The sequence below is a fragment of the Bubalus bubalis genome, chromosome 6 (assembly GCF_019923935.1).
Source record: "Bubalus bubalis isolate 160015118507 breed Murrah chromosome 6, NDDB_SH_1, whole genome shotgun sequence".
Taxonomy (NCBI): Eukaryota; Metazoa; Chordata; class Mammalia; order Artiodactyla; family Bovidae; genus Bubalus; species Bubalus bubalis.
Genome location: NC_059162.1, coordinates 92,609,744 through 92,625,613, shown reverse-complemented (window position 1 = coordinate 92,625,613; position 15,870 = coordinate 92,609,744). Strand labels below are relative to the sequence as shown.

Below are 15,870 nucleotides of genomic sequence, written 5' to 3'. Positions count from 1 at the left end.
CAGGAGGCTTGTCCAGGACATACAGTCAGGTGGCTACAGGGTGACCAGAACATCCTCCGTCTGCAAACTGGACCACGTGACCTCCCACAGCTCCAGGAGAGAAAGACTTATTCATTCCACACCAGGAGGAGACAGGCAGTCCCTGGCCCTGCTCTCCAGGTTCAACAAGGGTGACAGCAACCAACTACCAAGGGACTGCCTCTTCCCATCACACCTCTTTCTTCCCCCCAAGTCCAGTTTCACTGTCACAGCCTCTAGGAACCTTCCCAGATCACATACAGTGGTTGCCTTGGCCCCTTCAGCCAGTTCTCCATTCCTTTACCTGCCTTTCCTCCTCCCTCCGGCCAGACTGAAGTCAAGGCCTCTTCTGCAAGCACCAGGGAGCTTATTATTTATGATAATAAATCACAAAAGTAAGTGATCATCTCGTGGCAAGACTAATGAGGTACGTTTTGTTCACAGTGAGGGAAAGAGACTCTAGACATCCAAATCAGTCTCTGTCCTGAAGGCCTTTACAGCCCGGAGGGGAGGCCGCCACACTGCAGGCTGGAATCCCAGCTCTGCCTCTTTCTATCTGTGTGACCTTGGGAATGTTACTGGACCTCTGAGCCTCTGTTTTCTTATCTATGTAATGGGGAGAAAGAAACAAAGGGCTCCGAGGAGAAGTAGCAAGAAGTTGTAATGTATGAAGATCAGGCAACAGAGACCCTGGTACACAGCAGATGCTCAGTAAGCAGCAGCTATTGCTGTTTTTATGGTTTAAGTCTTAATTAGAAGCAAAGGAAGTGGGGTGTTCTATACCCTCACGGGGAATATACGTAACAGGCTGGGCTCTCACAGCTGGGAGCAGAACTGGGACCAACTCAGGGACCAGCATGGTTTGCTTTTCTCCCTGTCCCTCCACTGGCCCGATGCTCCTCCAGTGTGGCTATTACATCAGATTCGACACAGGACCCAACTCAGGGTAATTTCAGTGGAGGCCATTGAACCCAAGGGAAACACAGCCGCTGCTCCCACACCTGCAGGCCAGGCTCCAGCTCTTTCCAGGAAGCGCATTCCCAGCGACCAGCCTTGGGTTATGTAAATCCTCCCACAGGCCCTCTGGCCTCCTCTGGAGCCACAGGACTGCTCCCTCCCCCTGAACAGCCCAACAAGGATTTGAGGACAGACACTAGGGCTCCTGAATCCATTTCATTTATGCCTTCCTTTTCAATGAAATCTTTGCAGTGCATCTGCATTCTAGGCTGAGCTTTCACACTTTCCTTAGAAGAACGTCTCTGCCTTTGCAGGGTGGGAAGAAACCAGAGGAATCAGTCTACCTACAGATGGGGGCCTGAGGCCTAGAGACAGAAAAGGGCTGGCCCAGGGAAACACAACACCACAGCGATCAGAACCAGCTCATTGCCTCCCGGTCCAGGACCCTGAAAGCCCTCCCTGAGCCCTGCACTGAGGGGTTGACATGGGTAATAGATAGCAATGTTGTTGTTGTTCAGTCTCTAAGTCGTGTCTGGCTCTTTGTGACCCCTGAACTGCAGCATGGTGAGTTTCCCTGTCCTTCCCTTTCTCCCAGAATTTGCTCAGACATAACCACTGAGTCACCGCCTTTTGGCAAATCACAGCCTATGACACATCAGAGACTAAGTACAGTTATGAGCTCTGGCACCTGGACATTTCCAGAGTGCTCCCTTCACAGGAAGCTCTGCAGCCAAAAAAGAAACATCTATTCCTGTGCTTTCTTTTTCCTGTTCTCACATTCTCCAAGTGCATCCCATGAGCCAGGCTCTGCGCTTAACACTTTACCAGGAAACCCCAAGACGAAAGGCCTGCTGTGGCCCTCACTTGACATGTGGGGAAATTCAGTCCCAGGGTGTTAAGTTATACACTCAAGGTCACAGCTCGGGGGCAGCAGAGGTCACAATTTGACCTCACTGTCAGCCAACCTTCTTCCCCACCAGGGCTGTCCAAACAAAATGCCCAGTGGCATCAGATATGGAACAAAAGCCCTGGAGTAGATGGGAAAGTCCACGGAAGCTCCAACTCGGTGCTTGGTGAGCGTGTATCTGTGCCCTGAGCACACGGATTGGGAATCGGCCCGGCCTGTGAGTGCAAGTGCACAACCAGCAAACCCCAGGAGAGAAGGGCCAGGCTGACCAAGAAGGTGATGGAGGGGCTCCATCGCTGGGCCTGAGCCAGCAGATGCTCACCAAGGAACCTCTCCTCCCTGGCATTGTGAGAGTGAGCTTGGCCTCCCACAGTGTGCCAAGTCCCGGTGGGCCCCAAGCAAGGAAGCCAGGGCAGCCACAGGCACCATCACAGTCCTGAGGGGAGGAAATGCCTCAGGCTGCATGTCCTCTGGCAGTGTTTTAGGGAACAGATTCATTCACTGTCATGACCAGTCTGAACATTTTCCACCCTAGCACCTTTCATTGAATATCCCAGTGACGACTTACAGCTATCCTGACAGCTGTTGTTAATTCCATTTTACAGAAGAGGAAATTGAGGCTCAAAGAGCTAGACGTGGTAGGTGGCAGAAGTGGGATTTCAATCCCATGTGCAGCTGCCAAAGCTTGGGCTGTCTGTGCTAAGTCCCTTAGCCACCACGGTATTATCAGGCTAAGAAGGAGGACCCCAGAGAGGCAAATGCACTGGGACTAGATCCCAGGGAGTGCAGGGCAAGGCAATGTGGAAGGTCAATCATAGACCAGAGGCACCTACATTGAAGGGCTCCCCTGGAACGTGCCCAGAAATGTGCAGTAAACCTGGGCCTCGACGACCTGTGCTCGGCTAATGCACCACCCTGGGGAAACTGAGGCAGCATGGTCAGTTTCATGCTGGGAACTGGGCTAAACTACCTGGGCGGGCCCTGTCTGAAGTGTGACCACGTGGAAGGATTTGGAAGCAGAGCTGTCTAAATCCTGGCACGGCCACCTCCTCTCTGGGTGATGCTGGGCAAGCTCCTTCGCTCTCTGGACAAGTGGTGAGGGTGGCTCCCCCAGGAAGCAGTGGCACAAGGGCAGAAGTCAAAAAGGGATCTGAGCGAGCATCCTAGTGTGGGGCGGATCAGTGTAGAGAGGCTACATCAGCCCTGCCAAGAGATGAGGGCTCAGCAGGCTTGTGAGGCTGTCAGAGCAAGCCAGGCCAGCCCCCACTCTCCTGGCCTTGGCAGCCTTGGCTCCAGCTCCCAGGGTGATTCCCAAGCTGGGCTCAGGGCCGTGGTTCTCTATTTCCAGGGATTTATGTCCCTCCGTGCCAGTCGCCCCTTGGACAATGCCCACCTCTGTGAATCCTTGTCCTCCACGGCCCAGGAATGGTACACGGTCATCCAGGGTCTGCGACATCATAATCTGGTGCCATGGCAACAGATGGGCTGCCACAAAGGACTCCGGATTCCAAAGGGCAGTGGGGAGGGGCCAACCCCATGGCAGAGTGGGAGAGAATGGGAAATCCAGGACAAAGGAAGTGAGAGCTACTCTTTATAACAAGAACGCAGACCAAGGAAAGTGTCAGGCTGCTCACGGTTGATGGAACTCTTGTTCTGCCACTTGTGGGCTGTGTGACCTTTTGCAAGTTACACAACTTCTCTGAGTCTCACTTTTTTCATCCACATTCAGGGATCATATCCCTGCTTTACCACACAGGGTTGCTGTGAGACGCAGTCGGGCTATATTAGATGGTGTCTAGACTTCACGAAGAGCAGAAAGGTGTGAGTGTGCAGTGTGTGAAGTCGGCAGCCTCAGCTGCTGTGTGTGTGACACTGGTCACCTCCTCCTCCGGTATGGAGGTGTGGGGCTGACTGCATCTCCAGCCCCTCTCTGTGCCCAGAGCCCACGATCTTGTGAAATTGTTATGATTGCTCAGCACCTCCCAGCTCCTCCGCCCCTTCCCCGAGACAATGTGCATCCTTCATGCTGTTACTCCCCACCCACACTCATCCCGCAGCCCCAGTGCAGACAGGGGGCTTCAAAACAAAGATGAGTCAGGGCTGCCGGGCAGAGCTGCTCAGTGTGGCTTCGTCTTGGCAATCACAGTGCTCCCTCCGGTCAGAGCCCAGGGCCTTGAAGTCCCCTCTGCAGCTCTCCCATTCTAGAAGCAAAAGCCAAGCCCAGGGAGAGGCGGCAGATCAAAGGCACAGCACATGTGTACCTGAGCCCAGGTATTCTGTCTCCTGATAACACTGTGTGGCCAGGAAGTCAGGGGAGGGCTACCCAACCATCCCAGGGGTCAGGGAAGGCTTCTTGGAGGAAGGGACTGTGTTCAAGGAAGAGAGGTCAGCCAAGCTGTGGGAGTAAGGAGAACGGAGAAGGGCATTCAAGGAGAGGGATAACGGCATGGGGTGTGGAGGAGCCAGTGGAGTGGCCATTCGGGATTCATTCGACACTTAAGTGGCAAGGGGCCTGGCAGCTCTACTAGGCCACGGGCCAACTCACCCTGCCTGGCACCAGGCTGCCCCTCAGAGGCCCAGTGCAGCGGCCTGGCTTTCCCTGAGCGTATCCAGGGACTAAGCCCCTATCCCTGCTAATCACAGGACAGCCAACAAAACCCACAGCTCCAAGCTACCCAGGTCTCCTTCAGTATTTGGGGGTGGGGGTGGATACGTGGACCATCAGGCCCTAGCAGGGGAGGAGAGAGGAGGGACCCCAACAGACAGCTGGGGGACCATCCATTCAGATGTTTGGCATAAGCTTTATTCTTTTCCCTTTGGGAGATTCTTGATGCCCATTGGCTCACCAAGGGCCCTGAGAGGCCTACAGGAAAGATATCAGATTGATTTTGTTTCCTGCAATACTTTCCAAATTTGTTAAGCCAAAGACCATCTTTGTTGGATGCCATGTCTACTAATTTCCCAAGAAAAACCAGTGCAATGAACCACACTTGATGAAACACTGCTGTAGTACGAGCCCTGCATCCTACAGATCAGAAGATGAGGTCCAAAGAGGGGAAGGACTGGCCTATGGTCACACAGCAGAGGCGGGTACCCAATCTTCTGTCTCCGGGCCACCTCCACCAAGCCATGAAAAACACAAAATGCTGTTCCCAGAGCATTTGGCCCTGAGCAAAGCTGAGAGTTTCAGTCCTAAGAGCAGGGACATGTCTAGAGGTGAGCCCAGGATGGCTGGGGGGTGGGGGGCACTGATACCAGGCCACACAGGACAGGGAGATGAGAGAGACAAGGGCTGTGTTAGCCCTCAGGTTTCTGCAGACAGGTCACAGGCCTCAGGGAACATTTTTTGATGGCAGAGCAGAGACCCACAAATGAGATGATTCCAACTGAGCACTGTTTCTGAGCCACCTGGGGCAGATCCCTTCCCTCCCAGGGCAGTTGAGAGTCTGGAGGAGCAAAGATGTAAACCCCCACCTTGGAGACTTGTGCACAGAGGGGACTCATCTGTTCCCATTTCCTCTCCCAGGCCTGGACCAGCCCCGAGTATCCTGGCTCTGGCCCTGCAGCCCAGCCTGAAGGCAGCTGGGCCACTGGTACCCAGGTCAGGCAGATGAAAGAGCCACTCCCCCCATGGTTACCCTTCTGCAGAGCTCGCCAGGCCCCGGCGTTGCCAAGACGACCGCTGCCAGCTGAAGGAAGATCCGGGGTGGGGGCAGGGGGCGTGCCAGCCCGCCCCTGGCCTACTAACCTGGCAGGCAGATTTAAATGACAGCCCAGGAAGCTACTATTAAACTGTCACCCCAGTCAACAGGACGACAGACCCGGAGTGTTCTCTGGCTGCAGCAACAACACAGCGGGAGTGAGAGGGGGAGGAGACGGTGGCCCAGAGCAACCTGCACCCCCTCCCTGGAGGCCCAGTCTGCCTGCCCACTCACCCGCCGGCCAGAGCCACCCTCTAAGGCTGTGGCGGGTTGTGGCACAGAGCTGCCACACAGCACAGGCCTGGAAAACTTTGTTTTCAAGCAGAGGAATGCTTTGTCTAAGTGAAACCCCAGGGTATAAAATAGAGTAAAATGGAGCTGTGCTATTGAAAGCAGGGTGAGAGGGGTCCACATCAGCCTTTGCCCCATCCCTCCCTCAGCAGCCCTGGTGGGGCCATAACACCCTGGGCTCACAGCACCCCACCCAGCATTGGGTTCAAACCCCACACTGATCCCATCCTGGACACATGATGTTCCTAAGAACCCTCAGTTTAAAGATCCCGTGAGTTGGGGGTTGGGGGAGATCCCATGAGTCTAATATAACATTTAGAACAGCTTCTGAGGGTTCAAGGTGCTCACTCTCCAAGAACCCAAGGTTCTAAGACTGTGCCACCCTGATCCACACACCTCAGCCTGATGATGGGACTCCAAGATGATCCCTGCACGAATCACATAATGTCGACAAGCAGTGAATGCCCCCCGACCCAGTCCTGTGAGGGACTGACTCTGGAGTCCGCGCTGACCATCAGACCCAAGGCTCCGGTGCTGCCAGAGAGGCAGGCCGTTCCCACAGTGTCCCGACACCCACGGAGTGCAGGGGGAGGGGCTCGGCTCGAGGCTTTGTGCTGCCCAGCGGGCTCCGGGGCTCAGGCCACCACCATCCATCAGCAGGTGACATCTGAGTCCGCTTTCTCGTCCACCCTCTCATCCCACCTGGGGAGACAGAGGAAACGCAGCGGCAGATGCTGGGGGGCGGGGGGCAGGGAGGGGTGGGCATGTGAAGGGCCTGAGAGAGAAGATGAAAGAAAGAAGCGGGGACTGTGGGAGGACCACTCTTTGGGGAGGGCTCTTTGTTCTTAAATCGGACAATGTCCTCAGCGGGGTGTCCCTCTGGCCCCACACGCCAGCACCTGCCAGCACTTCCTTCATCTCAGTGTCCCCTTCACACAGGATCTGACGCCAAGCAGGCGCCCAAAGAATACCCGTGGCCCCACACCCCTGACAGACTGTGCGATCCCTTCCCACTCGGCCTCAGCTTCCTCAGGTGAGCAGATCTGTGAGGACCCCTCCCGCTGACAGTCTGGGTCTGACACAGGTGGGCTGTGCTCCTCGGCGCTGCTGCAGGGGACCCCCTGGGGCTTCTGGCAGCCAAGCCCCTCTTCCAGCCCCCAGCACATCCCAGCTGCTCTCCGACGCTGCCCCACCCCTGCCCTGCTGTCACCAGGGGAGGTCCAAGCCATCACTGGGGTATGTGGGACTCCCTGTCGCCACAGGGAAGATGCGTGTCTCTGAGGGACAGACGACAAAGGGGTCTTCCTGTCGTAGTGATTTGTGGACGCAGGGTATTGAGCCGGTGACAGCTGTGAGGGGGCGGGGGGAGTGGGTGTGGGGAGAGGGGATGGGATCAGCAGGGGTCCCTGGCGGGTGTCTGCACAGAACCGAGCACCACGCAAGGGGTGCCGCTCAGAGCAGCTGGTAGCATGGAGGGGACAGCCACTCCCTGCCTAATTTCCAGGCTCAGGACTGCCCGCCCTGGGTCTGGGACACCCCCTTGGCACTTGGATTTGAGGTCCCAAGGAAACAGCTAGAGGGAAACTTGCTCTGTCCTCAGAGTGGAAGCCATCAGAAAGCAGAGGCGTGGTCAGGAAACCCTCCATGACCTCCAGCCAGGGCCCTGCCTGGTTTCCACCCACACACTGTCCCTCCACTCAGGTGAGAGCACGTGGCTAGCCCCAGCGGGGACTCAACCCCCTCTGACCTGGGGACCGTCCTGTCTAACCCCATCAGTCACGGCTCTGCCTTCCACCAGCAGACCTCAGAGCCTGCCAAGGATCCCACCTTCCAGGCCCTGCTCTCTATCACCAGCCCTGACAGGAGAGGGAGCTCTTCTGCCTCCTCTTCCGCAGCTGAGGGAAAGGCTCCGGGTCTCATTACAGGGGCCTCTGCCACCAACAAGCTGGGTGATGCCGAAGGGCCTCTCTGGGCTCTGTGGCTTCCACCCCACTGATTTGGACTGGGAAGCCCAGGGCTCCGTGGACAGAGCTCTGCAACGGAGGGCAAGAAGGCCAGGCCAGAGGGGCCTGAGAAGTCCCCAAGGGCAGATGCCACCTCAGTCAGCAGCCTGCGTTGGGTTTGCTAAGGGAGTGGGAACCAGGTGAGACTTCCCAGGTGGCACTAGTGGTAAGGAACCCCCCTGCTAGTGCAGGAGATGTAAGAAATGTGGGTTCAATCCATGGGTCAGGAAGATCCCCTGGAGGAGGGCCTGGCAATCCACTCCAGTATTCTTACCGGGAGAATCCTATGGACAGAGGAGCCTGGCAGGCCCTAGTCTATAAGGTCGCAAAGAGTTGGACATGACTGAAGCGATTTAGCATGCACGCAGGAACAAGGTGCCCAGCTGTTCCTATTCAGAGGCCACCAGGCGGCACAAGGACGTGAATGATGGAGTGATGACTACCACCTGTCTCCTCAACGCTGTCCCACCCCATTCACACAGGCACCCTCTGCCCACAAGGCAGTGGCTGGGAAACAGCCCTACCTGAGTGGAAAATGAACCGCTTTCACCAATTAGGTGGTAGGAGAAGCATTTTGAGAGGAGCCTCACCGGGTTATGGGCTTCCCAGATGGCTCAGCGGTAAAGAATCTGCCTATAGTACAGGAGACGCAGGTTCAATCCCTGGGTCCAGAAGATTCCCCTGGAGGAGGACACGGCAACACACCCCGGTATTCTTGCGTGGAAAATCATGTGGACAGAGGAGCCTGGCAGCCTGTGGTCCATAGGATCGCCAAGATTAGACAAGACTGAGCACACAGCGCCACTGGGCTATCCTGGTGATAAATGGGCAAGGACGCCCTGTCATTGGGAAATCCATCTCCTGGGATTGGGTGGGCTGCAGCCTCTCTGGGGGCGTCCCTTCTGTGTTGGCCCAGAGTTTCTCACCCAGGAGGCTGGTACGAGCTCTCTGTCACCCTCAGCCCCTTGCTGGCAATCCAGGAAGCCTCTGCCCACTAGGAGGTGCCAGTAAGAGGCTTGAGGATTAGGACACTGCTCTGTGAAGTAGTTGAGGCCTGTGCCTGGATGGCTGCTGGCTTTTATCTAGAAAGAAGTTAAGACCATTTTACTGTGCCTGGTGTTAGCAGTAGGCTCTCTCCAACCCCTGGCCTGGGGGCCTGGCTCCACTGTGTGACCTTGGTAAGCTCTCTGCCTTCTCTGTGCCTGGCTCTTTTCCTCCATGACAGGACTGGATTAGACGAGATGATCTCTAACTTCCGTCTTTTTTTTTTAGGTATGGTACTACTATCACCAGGTCCAGAGTGAGGCTGGCAAAGGAGGGGATCTGTGCTCGGTCCCCAGGCCCTCCCAATCTGCCTCCATGGTTCCAGGTGAGGGCTAGAGATCCACAGTAGTCACTGACTGTTGAAGGCCCCTCCATCATCAGAAAGCCACCTTTCCTGGTCCTTTTGGGTTCCCATCTCCCCTAGAACCTGACCAAGGGTCTTAGCAGGTGCTCAGGGACACTTCAAGCTGCTCTGCTAACTGCTCTCACCCACCCCTGGCTACCACTGTCCCACACCCACCCAACAGTCACAGATGAACCGTGGGCTTACCTACCTGGTGTCTATACTTGTGTAGCTCCACCTGCAGAAGACGCTTCCTCATCTCCACCTGGCAAAACCCCCCACTCCTTAAGGCCAGCTCAAGCATCAGCCCTAGACAGTGTCTGATGACACCCTCTACCTCCAACAAGGCCCAAAGGAGTGGAACTCCAGCCTGGGGCCCAGAGCACCAAGGGTAGAACATTCGCCAGCTCAAGTCTCCACAGGCTGCTTACTTTGTTGCCATATTTTTGGCAGGCCAGACCTACCGGGACAGTGCTCTCAGCCAGCCTTCCACGCTGTGCCCACCCTGGCCGTCAGTGCCAAGGTGAAGCTCTGCAGCCTGGCCAGACAGTGCTCATCCTGTTGACAGCCTAGAGGCCCCAGGAGGCTCCACCCGACCAGAGCGGGCTCAGTGAGTCATCCCAAGGCCCAGCCAGATTGTGGAGCCGGCCTCAGGGAGGGGCAACCTTCCTCTCCCATTGTAGCTGGGCCCTTGGGCCCTTGGCTGCAGGAAAGCCCTTCACAGGACTATTGGGAGGGAATTCTGCAAACCCAGGCCCTGGTTGGGGGATGGGGTGGGGGTGGGAGAGCCTCTGACTCTGAGCCTTAGAGCCTTAGCACTACTCCAGGTTGCCCCCAAGCCCCTTGCCTTCCCCATGCCTCAATCTCAACAGAGGAGAAAAGAGTCAGGCTTTCCATGTGCACGATTCATGGACCTCCACCCTCCAGGTGGAGAGCGGAAGGGACAGAAGGAGGGCACGCCAGGCATACAGGCAGGGCTGCGTGCTGCCAGCCTGCGCAGTCAGCACCCGCCTCTAGAGGGGAGGCAGGTGTGCAGCTGGGTGGTGAGGATGGCAGAGCACTTCCGTTGCTCAGGGTGGATGCTCCATGAAGAGAGGGCAAGGGCCCTACAGCAGGGGCCACCGAGGAGCAGCAGCTCAGCCGTGGGGAACTATGGGGCTGTTCTGGGGACAAGGAGCGTCTCTGGCTGAAAACTCAGCAAAGGTTGAAGGAAATCTGGCAGAAGTGGGATTCTGAATGAACGCGGTGCCAAGTAATAGATTCGGTGAGCCCCCACCCCCCACTCTTCAGCAGGGGTCTTCATAGCAGCTTTGTGAGGCGGGGGAGGGAGGCATCACTTCCTTTGAGAGATGAGGAAGCAAAAGCCCTTGAAAGGCAACAGACTGTCCTAAGGTCACAGAGCTCAAGGCGGGACCAGAATCCAGGTCCTTTTATCCCTAATGCTCAACAGGAAAGAAAAAGGTGAGAGGTGGACCTTCCCTCACAGAAATTACAGCCAGGGTGAGGAGACAAGAATTCAGATATAACCGTCCTGACCCAGAACAAGATTAGACGGTCCTGATCAGAATCAAGGGTGGTAATGATGCCGTGTGGCCTCAGGCAGTCATCTCCCTCTCTGGGCCTCAGCCGAAAACAAGGATGCTGAACTCACCCCTGAGGAAGCTCTCACCAGCACCTCTCCTCTCTGTGGGTGAGACATGCTTGGGGGGCAAGGGCGATGAGATAGGAGCCTTTTGAGTAGGACCTCAAAGAAGGGCTGATTTTGAACCAATGGGGAAGCAGTAGGGGCTGAGGAAGCCCACCCCGAGAAATCTTATTTGATCCAGAAGGAAAAGGTAGATTCTAAAAGCAGATGAAGGAGGCAGTTTCTTTTCTGGCTTCTTGGTGCATTGGGAAGGAAACAAGGTCCATTCTCTGAAGCCTTTCAACATCTCAGCGGGGAAGTGTGAGCGCATGGGTGGCAACCCCACCCAGCAGCAGATTCCGGTGAGAGATGCCCCCGGGCTCCCTCATCACACTGATCACCTGGGGCTGCTCATGACTTGTTCAATCCAGCCTGCATGTGGCTGGCAGCTGTGCAGGCAGCAAGCGACTCAGGGTCCTGGAACTACAGGTGAGTTAACTTCTCAGAGCCTCAGTTTGCTCACCTACAAAATGGGGATATCAATCAATAGTCACACCCTTTGGGGCAAGATGTACAGGAGATGATAGATGTTGAAATTATATAGTGAATTGTATATACTTTGGCCACCTGATGTGAAGGGCCAACTCATTGGAAAAGACGCTGAAGGGAAGAGGAGAAGGGGATGACAGAGGATGAGATGGTTGGGTGGCATCACTGACACAATGGACATGAGTTTGAGCAAGCTCCAGGAGACGGTGAAGGACAGGGAAGACTGGCGTGCTACAGTCCATGGGGTTGCAAGGAGTCAGACAAGGCTTAGTGACTGAACAACAATATCAACAATATGGGGAGCTCTTGTCAACGATATGGTTTATTTCTTATTATTACTCCCAGCGGCTTTCCTGCTGGGACTTTGGAGGAGAGCTGAGTTGCCTTCCTGCTGGAATGGGAGAGGGCTACAGGCATGTGGACAAAGGATGTGGCTCAGATGGAAAGGCTCCTGGGTCCCCGGGGTGCTGTGGGGTGGCCAGTGCTGATGGCCTGTGTGGAGAAGGCACGGAAGGGGGCAAGGGGCTGCAGGCAGAACACACCTGCAGGGCGGGACCTGGAAGCCATCTGATCCAACCCTAGCATTTCAAAAATTTCAAAAAAGGCCTGGGCCTTTCACACTTCCAAAGCAGCCTCAGCAAAGCTTACACTCCCTCCTGAGACCCAGTCACAGAGCAGAACTGCAGCTTAAGAGGCTCATGGAATCGTAAAATAGCCTTAAAATCACAGAACACAATCTCCAGTTCCAGGAGAGTATCTTATTAGAATCTTAAAACACACAATTTAAAAGTACTTAGGCCCAGGCAGCTCAGTCAGGACCACGGATTCCCAGATTCTTTCCAACTTTGAAATCAGAGAAAATCTTAAACTTAGAAACAACAGAATTCTAGAAGCTTCCAATCACAGCATCTAATTTAGGCACCAGGAGTGGCAAAGGCCTATCCCTTCCCCCAACCCCTCCCCTGAGCAGTGAAGGAATCCTCTGTTCCCACCACTGACATATGGCCATTCCGCCCTCTTGAATGCTCTCGGCGACAGGGGACTCAGTCAGCTGTGCCGGCTGGAGGCTGGACACGTTCCTTCCTCTTGAACAGGGAGGGAAATAAGTTCTCAACAGGAGATCTTCACTTTGTACAAATGGATTTTTCACCCCTCCTTGTTCTTTGGCTCTGGTCGGAAAGATTCCCAGGGAAGTGGCAAGGAGCCAAGAGCTGCCACAAAATGACTTTAACCAGCAGACAGGCTGGTAATGGGTTTCGGTGGGAAAAAGGAAGGAGGGGGCGATTAATTCCAACTTGCTATGAGATAAAGGAAATTAAGGCATAATACGGAAAGGCAGCAGTTCTATTAACCTGTGTGGAATACCAATTACTCAGTCTCCTCAAAATTGCTGGAAATAAGAAAGAAAACCCCCAAAGAGAATGTGATTGTGGCCCAGGGCTCATCTGGATTAGGCTGTTTGTTTGCCCTGGCACCCTAATGATGGGAATGAGGGGAAATTCCCCGTTTCCTGGGAGATGGCTACACCAGAGTCAGGGAGAAAAGGCAGGCCCACGTGTTGCCACGGGACCACTTGGCAAGTTTTCTGGGCAGAGGGGGTCCTCGGCCCACTTGAGGGAGAGTTGGGTGCAGTCAGGCCCCAGCGTACACCCTTAATCCTGTGTTCTGGGAGGGACTCTGGGAGGGTCAAGCGTCTGATGACGCTTGTTCCAACTGGAAAATCTCAAGTCTCTGCTGCGGGAAGCTGAAAGAATCAAGCAGGGGCCCTCGGGTACTGAGTACCCAGCTAGGTGCTGGCAAGCCCTGCTGTGAGGCCAGACCTTCAAAGGTGCCACATCTCAGGTACCGGTCCTGCTGGGCTGGGACCCTGGGCTCTGGCCAAGGCTACCTCTCTGCAGCTGGCCAAGGGGCAGACAGCATGGGCAGAGTTAACAGCCATAGGCCACAGCTCAGTGTCTCCAGCCAGGGGCCCAGGAGGACTTCTGTGATGGCCCCCGACCAGACCTGGGCAGAGGGAGACAATCGTGGCTGTGGGAGGTGAGCTGAGGGTGGGGGTGGGCAGGTGCCCAGCAGAACCTCGGTTCTGCTGCTATCCTGGCTGAGACCCCTGCCACTGCACAGAGCCCTCAGACAGGGGGCCGTCACTCAGGGGTTCTGAGCCAGCATGGTCCCCCACCAATAGGTCCCACCACAGCTTGGATGAAAGGGAAGCTGCCTCTTAAAGAGCCTGCTCTGTGGGCACACCCACTGCCCACGACAATTCCACCCTCCTCAGCCTTTTCTTCACATGGACGTTGTCTCCCAGTACAGAGATTTGGAAGATGCTAGTCTGCAGCCCTCTGTGGCCCTCCTCCCACAAGGAGCAAGTTAAGGAACCAGTGTTCACTTCCTGGCGGGGCCCTTACTGGCCGTGTGACCTCAGGCAGGTTACTTGACCTCTCGGAGCTTCAGTTTTCCTCATCTAAAAGAATGAGGCTGAATCCTGACTTGCAGGGTGGTTGGTTGTAAGATAATGTATCAGTGCCTGACATAGTGAGGCGAGGTCCTCTCGATTTTTTTTTTGCACACTCCCACCCCCTGGCTCTGTGCCGAGTAGGCCCTCAGGAAGTTCTTGTTAGAATCGTTAAAGGGTTGGGTCAGTCCAGCCACCAGCACACCCTGCCATTCTCCAGCCATGGCCCCACACTGGTCTCTCCTGAGCCCCAGAGAGCCAGAGTCCTGCAGGCCAGCTCTGCACTTGCCAAACCCACCACTGTCCCACCGTGCACGCCCCCACCCCCACCTTTCAGTGAACATCACTCTGTCAAGAGGGGTGGGGAGGCTGAGCCGTCTCTGCACACAGCCCAGCTTGACTCTCCGCCCCCACAGCCAGGCCTGGTCACAGGCGCGTGCCCAGGCAGACATGCAGACCCACGGGTGCAGGCACACAGCACACGCACACGCAGATGGGCACATATGCACACAAACGCACGCTGCCCGCTTGCACACTCGGATGTGCACCACACACTGAACACAGACACACGTGCCTCCCTGTGCACACACCGCAGCACATAGGCCACACACTCACACATGCACAGGTGGCTTCATATGACGCTCACACACTCCAGACAAATAAGCATAGATTTTCCTGCCTCTCCTGTGACAGCCAGATGGTGGGATTCTCCCAGAGGGCTACCATTTAATGCTCTAATTAATTTTTTAAAATTCTGTGTACCCAGAACCTGGGTTTGTTCCAAATGTCTCAGGCATGGTCCCAGTCTGAAACCAAGGAAGGAGGTCTTAGGGAGAAGGATGGTGGGGCTTCCACTGCCCCCAGAAGAGCCTGCATCCTCACTGGAAGGCTATGATACCTAGCCTAGTAAGGGGGTCTGGGCTCAAAGTCCTCTTCCCTGGTCCCAAGAGCACCCTATAACCCAGGACCAGGAGAGAGCCCTCGCAGCATCCCCGGCAGGTTGTCTGGCCCTGCCTGCACTTTGGTCCCTGCACAGGCCACTGGGCTCCTGTTCAGACTGCATTGCAGGGGAAGGTGTTTACAGGGTGGGCTCTGGGGCTCACATCTAGACCCAAACTCGCCCTTTACAAGCCCTGCTGTGTGACCCTGGGGCACTGTCAGTGGAAACGAGGCACAGAGCCAGTGCAGTCTGCCGGGCAAGAGGGATGAGGCGGGAGGATGATGGGCCAGCCCAGAGGGACTTGCGATGCTCCCTGCCTTCCCGCTTGCACGCCTCCAGTGAGGGGGAGCTCACTCCATCTGCAGGCAGCTCTGACTAGACCAGAGCGCATCCTCACCAGGTTCCCTGGTGAACCCTGGCTGTCCTCTGGGCCATGGTCCCTGGCAGTTCAGGCTGGCAGGAACCACACAGCACTCACCCTCCAGGCCTTTCCTCCGTCTTTCCCGGGGCACGTTCTTTGCTGCTGAGTGTTTGGGAAAACGCAGCAATAAATTTACCGCCTCACTTATGAGTAATTTGCTGTCAGGAGCTCTGCGTAAGCAGAGGGCTGAATTAACGAGGCTTAATTAACATTAATGTTGTGACAGATTTCAACCAAGTGGGGAAATCCCCCATCCTCACAGCCCAGGCCCTCGCCTGCCGCTTCTGGGCTCATGTGGGAGGTGAGAGGCCCGGGGAGGGTGCTTAGAGCTGCTGATGGACGTGACCGAGGGCCGCCTCTTTCCCAGGATTAGAGGGATTGGGGATCTGGGGGCTGGAGGTTTGCAGATCAGCACAGGAAGCCAGGAGTCTCTGCATCACCAGTTCCAAAGGAGCCTTTCAGGCTAAGCCCTTCGTCCCCTTTGCCTGGCTCAGTGACACCTGCATGGGCCTCCGAGCCTGAGAGCCCAGAGTTTAGATCTGCCACTCCCAAGCTGAGGGGCCTTGGGTGAGTCACCCCACCTCTCTGTGCCTCACCATCCCTGTCAGCAAAGCAACAAG

The 15,870-nt window shown here is 55.8% G+C and overlaps 1 protein-coding gene across 21 annotated transcripts in view; it reads right to left on the bottom strand.

Annotated features, from left to right (window-relative positions):
• LRP8 (LDL receptor related protein 8) overlaps positions 1-15,870 on the bottom strand; it is a 76,797-nt gene that overhangs the window by 41,670 nt on the left and 19,257 nt on the right. The window lies entirely within an intron of this gene.